At 41.8% G+C, this 13690-nt stretch overlaps 1 protein-coding gene across 1 annotated transcript in view; it reads right to left on the reverse strand.

Moving 5' to 3' along the window:
• The window catches only part of REST (RE1 silencing transcription factor), a 99413-nt gene extending 89522 nt beyond the window's left edge, over window positions 1-9891 (reverse strand). The window contains exon 1 of the mRNA XM_058722462.1: window positions 9807-9891. The gene's annotated coding sequence lies outside the window, so the exon portion shown is untranslated. The remainder of the gene's footprint in view (window positions 1-9806) is intronic.
• Window positions 9892-13690: the final 3799 nt, after the last annotated feature.

The raw sequence follows: 13690 nt of genomic DNA on the forward strand, positions 1-13690 counted from the left end.
TAGTGTCACCTCCAGGATGCTATGGGTCTAAAATTGTCTCTGGTAATTAACTTTTGTCCTCTCTGGTAGAAAGGGGAGGAGGAATACCTTTTAATATTTATGTCCTACTTTTGGGCAAATGGGGGAGGGCAGGGAGATTTTCTTGTATCTGCTTCTCAATTGTATTCAGCTCAAAATAATTCTTATTTTTGTTTGTTTTAAGTTTATTTATTCATTTTGAAAAAGAGAGTGCATACATGCAAGTGGTGGAGGGGCAGAGAGAGAGGGAGAGAGAGAATCCCAAGCAGGATCTACACTGTCAGTGCAGAGCCTGATGTGGGCCTTGATTTCACAAACTGTGAGATCATGACCTGAGCCAAAATCAAGAATTGGACGCTTAACTCACTGAGCCACCCAGGTGCCCCTCAAAATTATTTTTACAACAAAGAGACCTATTTTGGGGTGACATATCCCTTCATTACAAAATACTGCTACTGTCATCTTACTGGTCCTTTTTATCCCCGGCTGTTCTCTCATGCCTGCTCTGTTGGTGAAGGCCAGCTGTCAAGGAATTAACAGCCAACCTCAGACCAACAGCCAAAGGGGAACTGAGCCACTGAGTGAGTTTGGAAGTCGTTCTATCCCAGTTGAATCTAGGGATGACTGTGTTATTGGCCAATACCTTGAATGCAGCCTCACCATAGATCCTAAAGCAGAGGGCCCAGTAAAGCTGGGATTTTTGACCCACAGAAACTATAAGATAATAAATGTATTCTGTTTTACAGACACATGGGAAGATGCTCAACATCACTAATCTTCAGGGAAATGCAAATCAAAACCACAATGACGTATCACCTTACACCTGTCAGAATGGCTATTATCAAAAAGACAAATAACAAGTGTTGGAGAGGGTATGGAGAAAAGAGAACTCTTGTACACTGTTGGTGGGAATTTAAATTTTTTTAATGTTTATTTTTGAGGGGGAGAGAGAGAGAGAGAGAGAGGCAGAGTGTGAGTGGGGGAGGGGAAAAGAGAGGGAGACACAGAATCTGAAGCAGGCTTCAGGGTCCAAGCTGTCAGCACAGAGCCTGATGCAGGGCTCGAACCCATGAACCATGAGAATATGACCTGAGCCGAAGTTGGACAATTAACCTACTGAGCCACCCAGGTGCCCCACTGTTGGTGGGAATTTAAGTTGGTGCAACCATTATGGAAAACAGTATGGAGTTTCTTCAAAAAATTAAATATAGGACCAGCAATTCCACTTCTGGGTATTTATCCCAAGGAAACTAAAATACTAACTTGAAAAGGTATATGCACCCCCATGTTCACTGTAGCATTATATACAATAGCCAAGACATGGAAACAACTTTAGTGTTCACTGAAGGATGAATGGACAAAGAATATGCAGTATGTAGGGATGCCTGGCTGGCTCAATTGGTAGAACATGAGATTCTCAATCCTGGGGCTGTGAGTTCAAGCCCCACATTAGGCATGCAGCCTACTTTAAAAGAAAGAATATGTGGTATATATAAAAACAATGGATATTACTCAGCCATAAAAAACAATGAAATCTTGCCATTTGTGACAACATAGGTGGACCGAGAGGGTATTATGCTAAGTGAAATGAGTCAGAGAAAGGCAAATACTATATGATTTCATTTATATGTGGAGTCTAAAAAACAAAACACATGAACAAACAAAAAGCAGAAACAGACCCATACATACAGAGAAGAAACAGATGATTGTCAGAGGGAAAGAGGGTATGGGAGGATGGGCAAAAAGGAATGAGGGGAGTAGTAGGTATAGGCTTACAATTATGGAATGAATAAGTCACAGGGATGAAAGGTACAGCAACAATGCGTACAGTCAATGAAATTGTAAGTGTTGTATGGTCACAGATGGAAGCTACACTTGTGGTGAACACAGCATGACATACAGAGTGTCATATCACTATGTTGTACACCTGAGATGAATGTATCATTGTGTGTCAACTATGATTTGATTTTTTTTTAAGTATGTTGTTTTACATCACCAAGTTTTAAGGTAATTTATTAACAATAATTAGTAATAGGCAACTAATACAATAAGAAAAATTAAACAAATTAAGCACTGAGTATAAAAACATTTTTAAAACCAGAATAAACATAAGGAAAGCAAAGATTGGGTGCCTGGGTGGCTCAGTCGGTTAAGCATCCGACTTCGGCTCAGGTCATGATCTCAGGTTTGGGAGTGCGAGTCTCACATCCGACTCTGTGCTGACAGCTCGGAGCCTGTAGCCTGCTTCAGATTCTGTGTCTCCCTCTCTGCCCCTCCCCCTTGAGTGCTCTCTCTGTCTCTCTCTCTCTCTCTCTCTCCTTCAAAAATAAATAAACATTAAAAAAATTAAAAAAAAAAAGGAAAGCAAAGATCAAATCCAAAAATCAACAAGTTAGAGATTTAAAAAATTATAGAACTGAAAAATAAATCCAAGAACCAACTCTTTGAAATGCAGTAAACTACTAACTTACCCAAGAAATAAAAAAGAAGAGGGGCACCTGGGTGGCTTAGCCAGTTAAGCATCCAACTCTTGATTTTGGTTCAGGTCTTGATCTCACAGTAAGATTGAGCCCCATGTCAGGCTCTGCGCTGACAGTGGGGAGCCTGCTTGGGATTCTTTCTCTCCCTCTCTCTCTGCCCCTTCTCTACTTGCACACACATGCACTCACTCTCTCTCTCAAAATAAGCATTAATAAAAATAATAAAAAAGAAGAAAGCATGAATATACAAAATAAAAATGAAGATGGGAAAATAAGCACAGATACAGAAAATTTTTATTTTATTTTTTGTTTATTTTTGAGAGAGAGAAAGAGCAGGGGAGGGGCAGACTGTGGATCTGAAGCGGGCTCTGCAATGACAGCAGGGAGTCTGATGCCACGCTTGAATTACAAACCATGAGATCATGGCCTGAGCTGAAGTCAGACACTTAGCTGACTGAGCCACCCAGGTGGCCCTAGAAAAAGATTGTAAAGGACTTGGTTGAGAGGTCAGTCTACTCTCTGTTGGTACTGTGTCTCTTCAGCTTGAGCAATAGCTCCAATAAAGCCTTGCCTGCCTTTACTGGGCAAAGGAAAGAAGAAAGAAAGAAAAAAGTACTTGATTGGAAAGAAAGAAAGAAAGAAAGAAAGAAAGAAAGAAAGAAAGAAAGAAAGAAAGAAAGAAAGAAAGAAAAGGAAGAAAGAAAGAGAGAGAGAGAAGGAGGGAGGGAGGAAGGAAGAAAGAAAGAAAAGTACTTGATTCAACTTTATAAATTATTAAAATTACTAAAAGAAAATGTTTATTTCATACATGAGTCCCTTCCTTTTCCCTATGGGGAAGTCAAATGATACAAATATAGGCTTTGTGGCTTTATCCTATTCTCTGTAATTGAGGGTGAAATTGGGTGAAAATCTTACAAAGCAGTATTTTTCAATCTGCATGTCACAACCTATCAATGGTTATGAAATCTGTGTAGTGAATCTTGATCAGAATTTTAAAATAACATAGAATATAAAAATCAGAGTGGAATACATGTTATTAATAAAATATAATAAGGATAAGTGTTGTTTTCATAAAACTTGTACTTCAGATACGTGTGTGTGAATGTGTACACATTAGTTGTGGTATAAAAGTGTATTTTGTACTCTTTGTCCAAGTCAAAAGCATTTGAGATTCACTAGTGCAGGTCTCGGGGTATGTGGAAAGTGATTACATACACAAAGATAACTCCCTAGAGTATCTTTAATTGGGAGCCCCAACACAGAAACAGGATGGTACAACTTTTATCCATTAAAATGTACGCCACAATCTTATAGGTTTCAAACTGACTCATTTTTTCCAGGGGTTAACTTTGCTTTCTCTACCTGCTGTATAGTATCATTGGCGATTTCCATCTGTTCCAATGATCTTGTATTTCATGGCAACTGTTAGACTTCTTCAGTTTTATCCATTTTAAAATTATGGGTGCATGTTTTTTATATCGAGAATTTGTTCATTTCTTGCTACATGGTGGATTCCTGAATTTTATGTTATTTTTCCTTTAGTTTTAAGTTATATATATGTTTTCCATATGGAATCTATCTGCCAAACATATGGAAAAACAAAATAAAAACACTGAAGATCAAGCCATTTCACCAGCCCTTTGGGTTGCCCTTACCTCCTAACTTAACTCCTTCTTCCTGCTCTTCTCTGCTTTCCTCCTAAATATTGCATTGAGAAGGCATATTGGCATTCCTCTCTCTCAGCCTTCACTCTGGGGGAAGGGCTGCCATGGTATAAATAGACCAATGGAAAGGCCTATGTATCAGGGAACCGAACACTGGCTAACAGCCGACAAAGACCTGAGCTCTGACAACAGCCACACAACTGAGCTTGGAAGTGGATCCTCCCCTAGTTGAGCCTTGAGACGACTGAGATCTGTCCTGGCTGACAACATAATTGCTTCCTTGTGAGAGACCCTGAGCCAAAACGAAGGACCCAGCAAAGATGTATCTGGATTCTTGACCCACAGAAACTGTGAGATAATGTTTGCTGTCTTAAGTTGGTATGATTTGGGGTAATTTGTCACACAACAAAGGGGCAAGTCACCCATTGTTTGAGCTTTGGTTGGAGATGTGGCTCAGCCTCTATCAGAGGTGTTGAAAGGAGCCAGGTATGGTTTGTCCTCAATTCCTGATGAATTTGGGCACATGTGAGCACATGACCCAGGCACCCTATCCAGGAAGGGCCTAGGATTTAGCGACCTAAATCCCTAAAGAAGTAGGGATGGCTGAGGAATGATTCTTTACAATGCCCTCCCCTCACCCCCAGCTACACCAAGTGTTCCACAGCAGAGATACCAATGCCAACTTCCTAGCAAGACTGTTCCTTCAGAGGACTCTGGCCCTCAATTTCCCTTATCTTTAAAATGGAGATAACAACAGTTCCTTTAATGTAGGTTTTCTGTGAAGATTACATGAATCCAAATGAAGTGCTTAGGTCATCATACTGGCATACAGTAAGTGCAATTTTATTTTATTTTATTAAAAAAAATTTTTTTTAATGTTTAATTAGTTTTGAAGGAGAGAGAGACGGAGAGTGAGCGGGGGAGGGGCAGAGAGAGGGAGACACAGAATCCTAAGCAGGCTCCAGGCTCTGAGCTGTCTACACAGAGCCAGATGTGAGACTCGCACTCACAAACCGTGAGATCATGACCTGAGCCGAGGTCAGACGCTTAACTGACTGAGCCACCCAGGGGCCCCTAGTAAGTGCTATTTTAATGTTGACTTTTATTATTATTTTATACGTGAGGAAATTAAGGCCCAGAACAATAATTTGCCAGGATTGGAACTCATACTGAACAAGTGGAAGGGGATATAAGAAAATGGGAGCTCCTTACCCCTTTGCTTTTAGGAAACTTGTAGAAAGATGCTCTAAAATTGAGAGTTGCTGACACTGAAGACAGAGAATCAATGGGAGAGTTTTGAGTAACAATGTGGAGTCATGCTTTACCACTCCCAAGGCATTTGGTCTCCCCTGCATGGGAGAGAGTTCAGATTCCCAGTGTAGTTTGCTTCTTCAGGGTTGAGCTGCTAAGAAACCTCGAATTGAGTAGTGGGATCAGGGCAGCTCCACGTTTTCCCTGTGGGCTATCTCAAATAGTTAACACTTCCTGAGAGCTTACTGTGTGACTGGCACTAGTCTACCACATGCTTTTTTTTTTTTTTTTTTTTGCATTAACTTATCCCAGAAACCTTATGGGGTAGTTACTATCTCCATTTTACAGATGAGGGAACCAAAGCACAGAGAAGTTAAGTAACTTACCCAAGGTCACACAGCTAGTGAATAGCAGAACTTTGAATTTGGGCAGTTTAGCCCCAGATTATGCTCCTAACCACTGTGTTTCCCTGCCTCTCAGGTGAAGTGGTTCAGTCCTCCCAACCTCTAAGCAGTCTCGTGCAAGCGCTCAGCAACTACCTCATGTGCTGGTCACTATGGTCGGCTGAGTGCTGGTGCCCAAAGATACCCAAATCCTAATGTCCAGAACCTGTGAATGTTACCTTGTATGGCAAAAAAGATTTTACAGATGTGATTAAACAGAGATTATCCCAGATTATTCAGGCAGGCACTAACTGTAATCACAAGTACCCTTATGACAGGGAGCCAGAGGGGATTTGAGTATAAAAGAGCAAGTAGGAGACCTGAGGGTGGAAGCAAGAGGTTGGAGTGATTCAAGGAAGGAGTCAGGAGTTAAGGATGAAGGCAGCCTCGAGAAATGAGAAAGGGCAAGAAAATGGATTCTGTCATACAGCACCAAAAAGAGCCACTCTGCCTGCAGCTTGCCTTTAGCTCAGGAAAACTGATTTCAGACTTCTGACTTCAGGAAGTGTAAGAAGGGGCACCATAATGGCTCAGTCAGTTAAGCATCCGACTTTGGCTCAGGTCATGGTCTCATGGTTGGTGAGTTCAAGTCTGGCATTGGGGCTCGCTTCAGATCTTCTGTCTGTCTCTCTTTCAGCCCCTCCCCCACTCGAGGTCTTCTCTCTCTTCCTCCCTCTCTCTCTCTCTCAAAAATAAACATTAGGGGCGCCTGGGTGGCTCAGTCGGTTAAGCGTCCGACTTCAGCTCAGGTCACGATCTCACGGTCTGTGAGTTCGAGCCCCCTGTCCGGCTCTGGGCTGATGGCTCAGAGCCTGGAGCCTGCTTCCAATTCTGTGTCTCCCTCTCTCTCTGCCCCTGCCTCGTTCATGCTCTGTGTCTCTCTGTCTCAAAAATAAATAAACGTTAAAAAAAATAAATAAATAAAATAAACATTAAAAAAAAAGAAGCACCATATTGCAGAGATGCTGAACCAAAAAAAAAAAAAGTGTAAGAAAACAAATTTGTGCTTTTTTTAAGCCATTAAATTTGTGGTCATTTGTTACAGCAGCAATAGGAAACCAATACGGTCACCAACTTCAAGGGTGCCTCATTTCTGGGGTCACGGCATTAGGGCAGGGATTACAGGCAATTCTACCCCCATCGTCCCTGCCCCCCATCAGTCATCTGTCACATCATATGCCAGCAGCTTCCATTCCTTCATTCACATATTTACTGAGTGCCTCTTAGGGTCTAGGCACTACTAGAAGTCCTGGGCTTATAATCAGCAGTAAACAAGACAAAAATGTTACCTCACAGCTTCCATTCCAATGGAAGAGAGAGACCAAACACACACAAATGAAAAAATAATTCTCTGAAGACAATTTGTTTAGCTTAGGCCTCAGTCATCACTCACCTGGGAAACTTCACCTGCCTTTTCATGAAAGACATCCTTGTCCAGTTTCTTTGTGAGCCAGACCCTGTGTGAGGCTCCTTCACTCTTGGGCCCCCTCACCCTAACCAATGCATTTACCACACCAGAGTTCTTTCCTTTTTTAAAAATTTTTAAAAGTAATCTCCACGCCCAACATGGGGCTTGAACCCATCACCCCGAAACCAAGAGTTGTGTGCTCCACCACCTGAGCCAGCCAGGTGCCCCCAGTGTTATTTCTTCAATGGCCCATCATCTCTGAGGGATCAAGACCAAATTCCTTAGCATAGCTCAAAAGATCCTTCTGGCTTTGGTTCCTGCTCCCCACTCAGCCTCATCCCACCCTTCCCTTGCTCTGCCTGACCTTGCCCTCCAGTTCAGCTGACCCGCTGGTGTTTTTTAACAAGGCCAGGACCCTTCTCTAGGCCTTTGTCGGCCTACTCACCTGCCTAGGATGCCCTTCCCCATTCCTCTTATGGAAAGCCTTACCAGGACCCCCAAGTCTGGGTTGGTTTTCCAAGGTTGGTCTCCTCCTTGGGGAATGGGACTGCCCACTTCATTTGTCTTGGAATTGTTAGTGTGCTGTACAAAACCTCCAGGCACACAAGAAGCCCTCATAAACATTTCCTGAATGAACGAGTGTAAGTGAAGAGGTTTCGCACATCTAACCCTAGGAGTGAAGAGAAAGAAGTCATTCATGAGAGCTAGGTGTGCCTTTCAGAGAATGTGAAATTTCAGACATGCGTCGTGGAAGGGCCAAGGCTTGGCAGGGCTTCTCCAGGCTGGCAAGCTGGAGCGGGTTTTGGGAGACCAAGCTGAGCTTAGAAGGTTGGGGAGGAGGCTGAGGGGAGGAAGCTTATTAGTCATGGCTGCAGGAAGGAAGTTTGAAGAAAACAGAAAGGTTTTTAAAATCACCTTGTTGAGGTGCGTGGGCCTTCATTATTTAGGTGTCAGAAAACTATTACAGGGGGCAAGTTGTTGGGCTTCGATGTACTGGACCATTAGGAGGCCCTTCTCTAGAGACGTGTTACAAAGAGCCACTTCTTAACGCACGTCTCTGCCTGGTAAACCACTCATCCCTGAAGGAAAGAACTGGAATGCTTCTTCCTTTATTTGGGCCAGGCTGCTTTCAGATGGCTCAGACTGCCCCCCTGGGAAGGGAGAGGAAAAAGGTAGGAGGAAGAAGTCAGAGCTAGGAGGCAGTCAAGCCCCAGAGAAGACAAGTTGCTAGAGAAGCCCCAGAATCTTCAGTGGGCTGATTCTGTGATCCATAGGCACTCTTAAAGCTGGAAGGGGAGTGGTATTGTCTTTGTGTCTAAAGCTTGTTTATTCCCCTGGGGCTGGTTCTTTGATTGCTGTGCTTTAGAATATTTGCATATCAATTAGACACAATGGAACAATAGTCACACAAACCCCCAGGTGGGCTGGTCTCTGGACAGAGTTGAAGGAAGGTTGACCTTCAACTCTTCTGGGAATCTCTACAGCAATTTAAGGGACTGAAGAGCTTATTCAGAAGATGGGCTGGGTGGGGCCCAAACTTGTATTCTTTTTTAACTGTTTTCAGGCTGAGAGGAGATAGGAGAGGATGACATTTCTCTCTTGTACCAGCTCCCCAGCTCCCCCTCACTCCAGCCCTGCGTGCTGCCACTTTTCTCCACATCCCCCCATGCGCTGCCACTAAAAGGGCAGCACCCCACTCCAGTTGCCACCAGATGTAGAATTTTCCAAGCAGCTAGCATTTCTGGTTGTTCCTGATCTGTGAGTGAATCCTGATGCCAAATCTCTTCCCTGTGTCTGTGTCTTGATCCCTTCACCAGCCCCACATGGTGTCATTTCACTCAACATTTCTTTGAAGACTGGTGTTATCCTCTCATACTGAAGTAGTTGCTACTAGTGACATTGTGGAACTTGCAGAAAAATGGAGCCCTTCAGTGACTGAGGAATAAAAAATGTTTAAATATAATTTCAAAAAAATTGAGGACCTTATATACATAGACATCATGCCTCTTGTAGAAAAGATTGCTCATCACGAATCCATGCTTGGTTTACTGCCTTCTCAAAGTTTCACAGGAGAGGCATACAGGTCCCTTAGTAGCCAAGACTGTGGGATTTGTGAACCTTGAGGCTGTGTCATTTATTCCGGAAGCTGACACACAGCTGACATTCAGTGAACACATTCGTATATTTAGGAGCGAAGCCACCAGTAGTCTCTGGGCTGACTTCTCCCTCATGCCCCACCCTTTCTGCATAAATCATCAACTCAGGTCTCACTCCTGCAAAACCAAAGCAAACAAGTATCTCCATAGCCCCTCCCCCACCTCACCCCACTCCCTCACTTGCCCCTGCCGGCTTCCTTAGCTCCCTTTGTAGGAAAAAAGAGCTCCACTTCTATTCACTCACTATCCCCCAATATTATGAAATCTGCCTTGAGCATCCATTACTCACAGAAAGTGTACCCACTACATTCGTCAGTAGCCTCTTCATTGAGAAACCAGTCCGGCCCTGTTTAGCCTTTAGTGTGTGCTGTTGTTGATGGTTTTACCTGGACATGCTTCCATCATGGCTTCCCCAACGACATGCTATTCCAGTTCTCTAAGGACCTTTTCAGGCCACTTCTCCCCTCCTCCACTTCAGAGACTTTTGTAATTTTTACTCATGACCTCATCAACACAGGAGTTGCCAAGGATTCTAATGCTGATCCCCCCCCCCCCTCCACCCTTTCGCTCATCTAGACCATTGCTCCCAAATGTGCTCCACCTGGACCAGCAACACTGGCATCATTGAGAGCTTGTGAGAAATGCAGAATCGCAGGTCCTACCTTGGGCTTCCTGCATCAGAATCCGCACTTTTACTGAGTGACTCATCTGCACCTTAAAGTTGAAGAAATTCTGGTCTATAGCAGTGCTGTCCAATAGAAATACAAAGTGGGCCCCATGTGTAATTAAAATGTCTAATAACTACACTTAAAAAGCTGAAGAGATACAAGTGAAATTAATTGTGATCATGTAGTTCATTTAACTCAATATATCCACAATGTTGTAACTTCGACATGTAACACGTATAAAAATTATGGAAATATTTTATGTTCCTTCTTTTGTAGTAAGTTTTTGAAATTCAGAGTATATTTTATACTTACAGCACACCTCAATTCACCCCACCACAATATTTAAAAAATGTTTATTTTTTTTGAGAGAGTGAGGAACAGAGTGCAAGCAAGGGAGGGGCAGAGAGAGAGGGAGACAAGGAATCCGAAGTAGTCTCCAGGCTCTGAGCTGTCAGCAGAGTTGGAAGAAGGGCTCAAACTCACGAACCAACTGTGAGCTGATGACCTGAGCCAAAGTAGGATGTTTAACCAACTGAGCCACCCAGGTGCCTCCACTCTACCACATTTTAAGTCACATGGCTGATGCCTACAGTATTAGTCAATGCAGCTGTAGCGTTTAGCATGAATATAAGAATTTAGGGTTTAAAGTGAAATAATCTGAGTGTGATCTAACTTCAGCACTTCTTAGCTTTGTGATGGTGTGCAAATTTCCCTCTCTGCATTTCCTTTCCTCATGTTAGCAGAGAATAATATTCACTAACAGAGTCTCAGTAAAGATTAGAGATAATGAATATAAATGTATGCAGCACATGATAAATGGTGACTATACTTTTCTTTTTGGAGATTTATCTCATTACAGTAAAACCATGGTTTACGAACATAATTTGTTCTGGAAACATGCTTGTAAACCGAAGCATTCATATATCAAAATGAATTTCAAGAACCATTGGCTCATGTGATATTCGGCATCATGTACTGCTTGTCGTATTGCAAGACATTGCTCATTTATCAAGTTAAACTTTATTAGAAATGTCTGCTTGTCTTATGGAACACTCGCAGAACAAGTTACAACCCAAGGTTTTGCTGTATATGCAAGGTTTGCCTCCTTGATAGACAACATGTTAATTATTATTTGCAAGAGGCTTTTTATAAGTGTAATGGTTATTAAAAGATTGTTTTAGTGCTTCATATGATTCTTAGTAGCTGTTTCAAAATGTAAACGATTTATTTTTTTAAGTTTTTATTTAAATTCCAGGTAGTTAATGTATCAAAATGTAAGCAATTTAAATCTATTTAAATCCTTGCTTTCTAACGTTATATAATGGCAGACTCTGGAGCCAGACTTCCTAGGTTCAAATCCTAGCTTTGTCACTTACCAGCTGTGCCTCAGTTTCCTCATCTAAAATAGGACTTCTAATAGTCTCTATACTATGGAGTTGTTGCAAAGAGTAAATACATAGAAATTCCTCACACCAGTACCTGACCCATAGAGGTGATGTGGGATTGCCGAGCCTACCAGTCAAAGAATTCTTGAGATGTTTTAGGTGCAGAATGGTAGTTTGGGGCACCTAGGTGGCTCAGTCAAACGTCCAACTTCAGCTCAGGTCATGATCTCACGGTCTGCGAGTTCGAGCCCCGCGTCAGGTTCCATGCTGACAGCTCAGAGCCTGGAGCCTGCTTCGAATTCTGTGTGTCTCTCTCTCTGCCCCTCTCCCATTTGTGCACGCACGTGCACACACTCTCTCTCTGTCTCTCTATCTCTCAAAAATAAATAAACATTAAAAAAAAAAAGGAATGATGGTTTTATTACAGCACAGGGACAGGACCCATGGACAGGAAGAGCTGCATTGTGATTGTGGGGAGTGACTGATAATATAGGGGTTTCTATCCTATGGAGGTGAAGGTGCTACAGGAAATTGAGTCTAGAGTTCCTGAAGGTCTAAGTGTTTTTCTTGTAAATCATTAAGACAGTTTCAAACTATAGTGGAGTTTCATGCCCTACATGACTGTGATCTTTATTAACTGACCATTTGTTTTTCCCCTTCATTTGTTCTTAAGCAGTTACTAGTGCCTGGGGAATGTTATATATATATATATATAAGACTTTGGGGGTATTGGAAATGCCTCTGTTATGATGTTAAATAAAAGAAACAACACAAAATAGTTCTTACAGTATGATCACAACTATATTTAAAACAAAGAAGCTTAGGGATGCCAGGTGGCTCAGTTGGTTAAGTGTCCAACTCTTGATCTTAGCTCAGGTCATGGTCTCACAGTTCGTGGGTTTGAACTCCACATTGGGCTCTGTGCTGATGGGGAGAAGTCTGCTTTGGATTCTGTCTTTCCTTTCTGTTCCTTTCCCACTTGTGCTCTCTCTCTCTCTCAAAATAGATAAGTAAACTTTAGAAAAAACAAAAACAGGGGTGCCTGGATAGCTCAGTCAGTTCGGTGTCCAACTTCACCTTAGGTCATGATCTCATGGTCCGTGGGTTTGAGCCCCACACTGGGCTCTGTGCTGACAGCTCAGAGCCTGGAGCCTGCTTCAGATTCTGTGTCTCCATCTGTCTCCACCCCTCCCCTGCTCATGCTCTGTCTCTATCTCTCAAGAATAACTAAACATTAAAGAAAAATTTTAGAAAAACAAAAACAACAAAGTAGCTTAGAATTGTGGCTAGGGGTGGGACACTAAATGTTAATTGTGGTTGTGTATGGTAGATAGAATTTTGAGTGATTTTTTTTCTTTCTGCTTTTTACAATATGCATTAATTTTATAACAAGGAAAACCAAATTAACTTTATTTCCTAAATTGTTTATTGGCTGAGAGAATGGGCTCTGGAATAAAACTCCCTGGATTCCCTTGAGGGCTTTATGTTAAGTGAAATAAGTCAGAGAGAGAATGGACAAATACTGTATGATCTCACCGACATGTGGAATCTAAAAAAAGCCTAACTCATAGAAACAGAATAGAATGCTGATTTCTAGTGGCTCTGATGTGGAGGAAATGGGAACATGTTGGTCAAAGAGTACAAATTTCTAGTTATAAGATGAACAAGTTGTGGGATCTAATATTCATCATGGTGACTACAGTTAACAGAACAGTACTGTGTTATATCCTGGAGAGTTGCTAAGAAACAGATGCAGCCACTCTGGAGAACTGTGTGGAGGTTCCTCAAAAAACTAAAAATAGAACTACCTTATGACTCAGCAATTGCACTACTAGGTATTTACCTAAAGGATACAAAAATACAGATTCAAACGGGTACATGCACATGTTTATAACAGCATTATCAAAATAGCTAAATTATGGAAAGAGCCCAAATGTCCATCACTTAATGAATGGATTAAAAATGTGATATATATTAATGTTAACATTAATTATTAATAATATTAATAAAATTAATATGCACATATATGCATGTAATGGAATATTAGTTATCAAAAAGAATGAAATCTTGCCATTTGCAATGATGTGGATGGAGCTAGAATGCATCATGCTAAGTGAAGTAAGTCAGTCAGAGAGAGAGACAAATACCCTATGTTTTCACTCATATGTACAGTTTGGGAAACAAAACAGATGAACATATGGGAAAGAGGAAAAAAGA

The sequence above is a fragment of the Neofelis nebulosa genome, chromosome 3 (assembly GCF_028018385.1).
Source record: "Neofelis nebulosa isolate mNeoNeb1 chromosome 3, mNeoNeb1.pri, whole genome shotgun sequence".
NCBI lineage: Eukaryota > Metazoa > Chordata > Mammalia > Carnivora > Felidae > Neofelis > Neofelis nebulosa.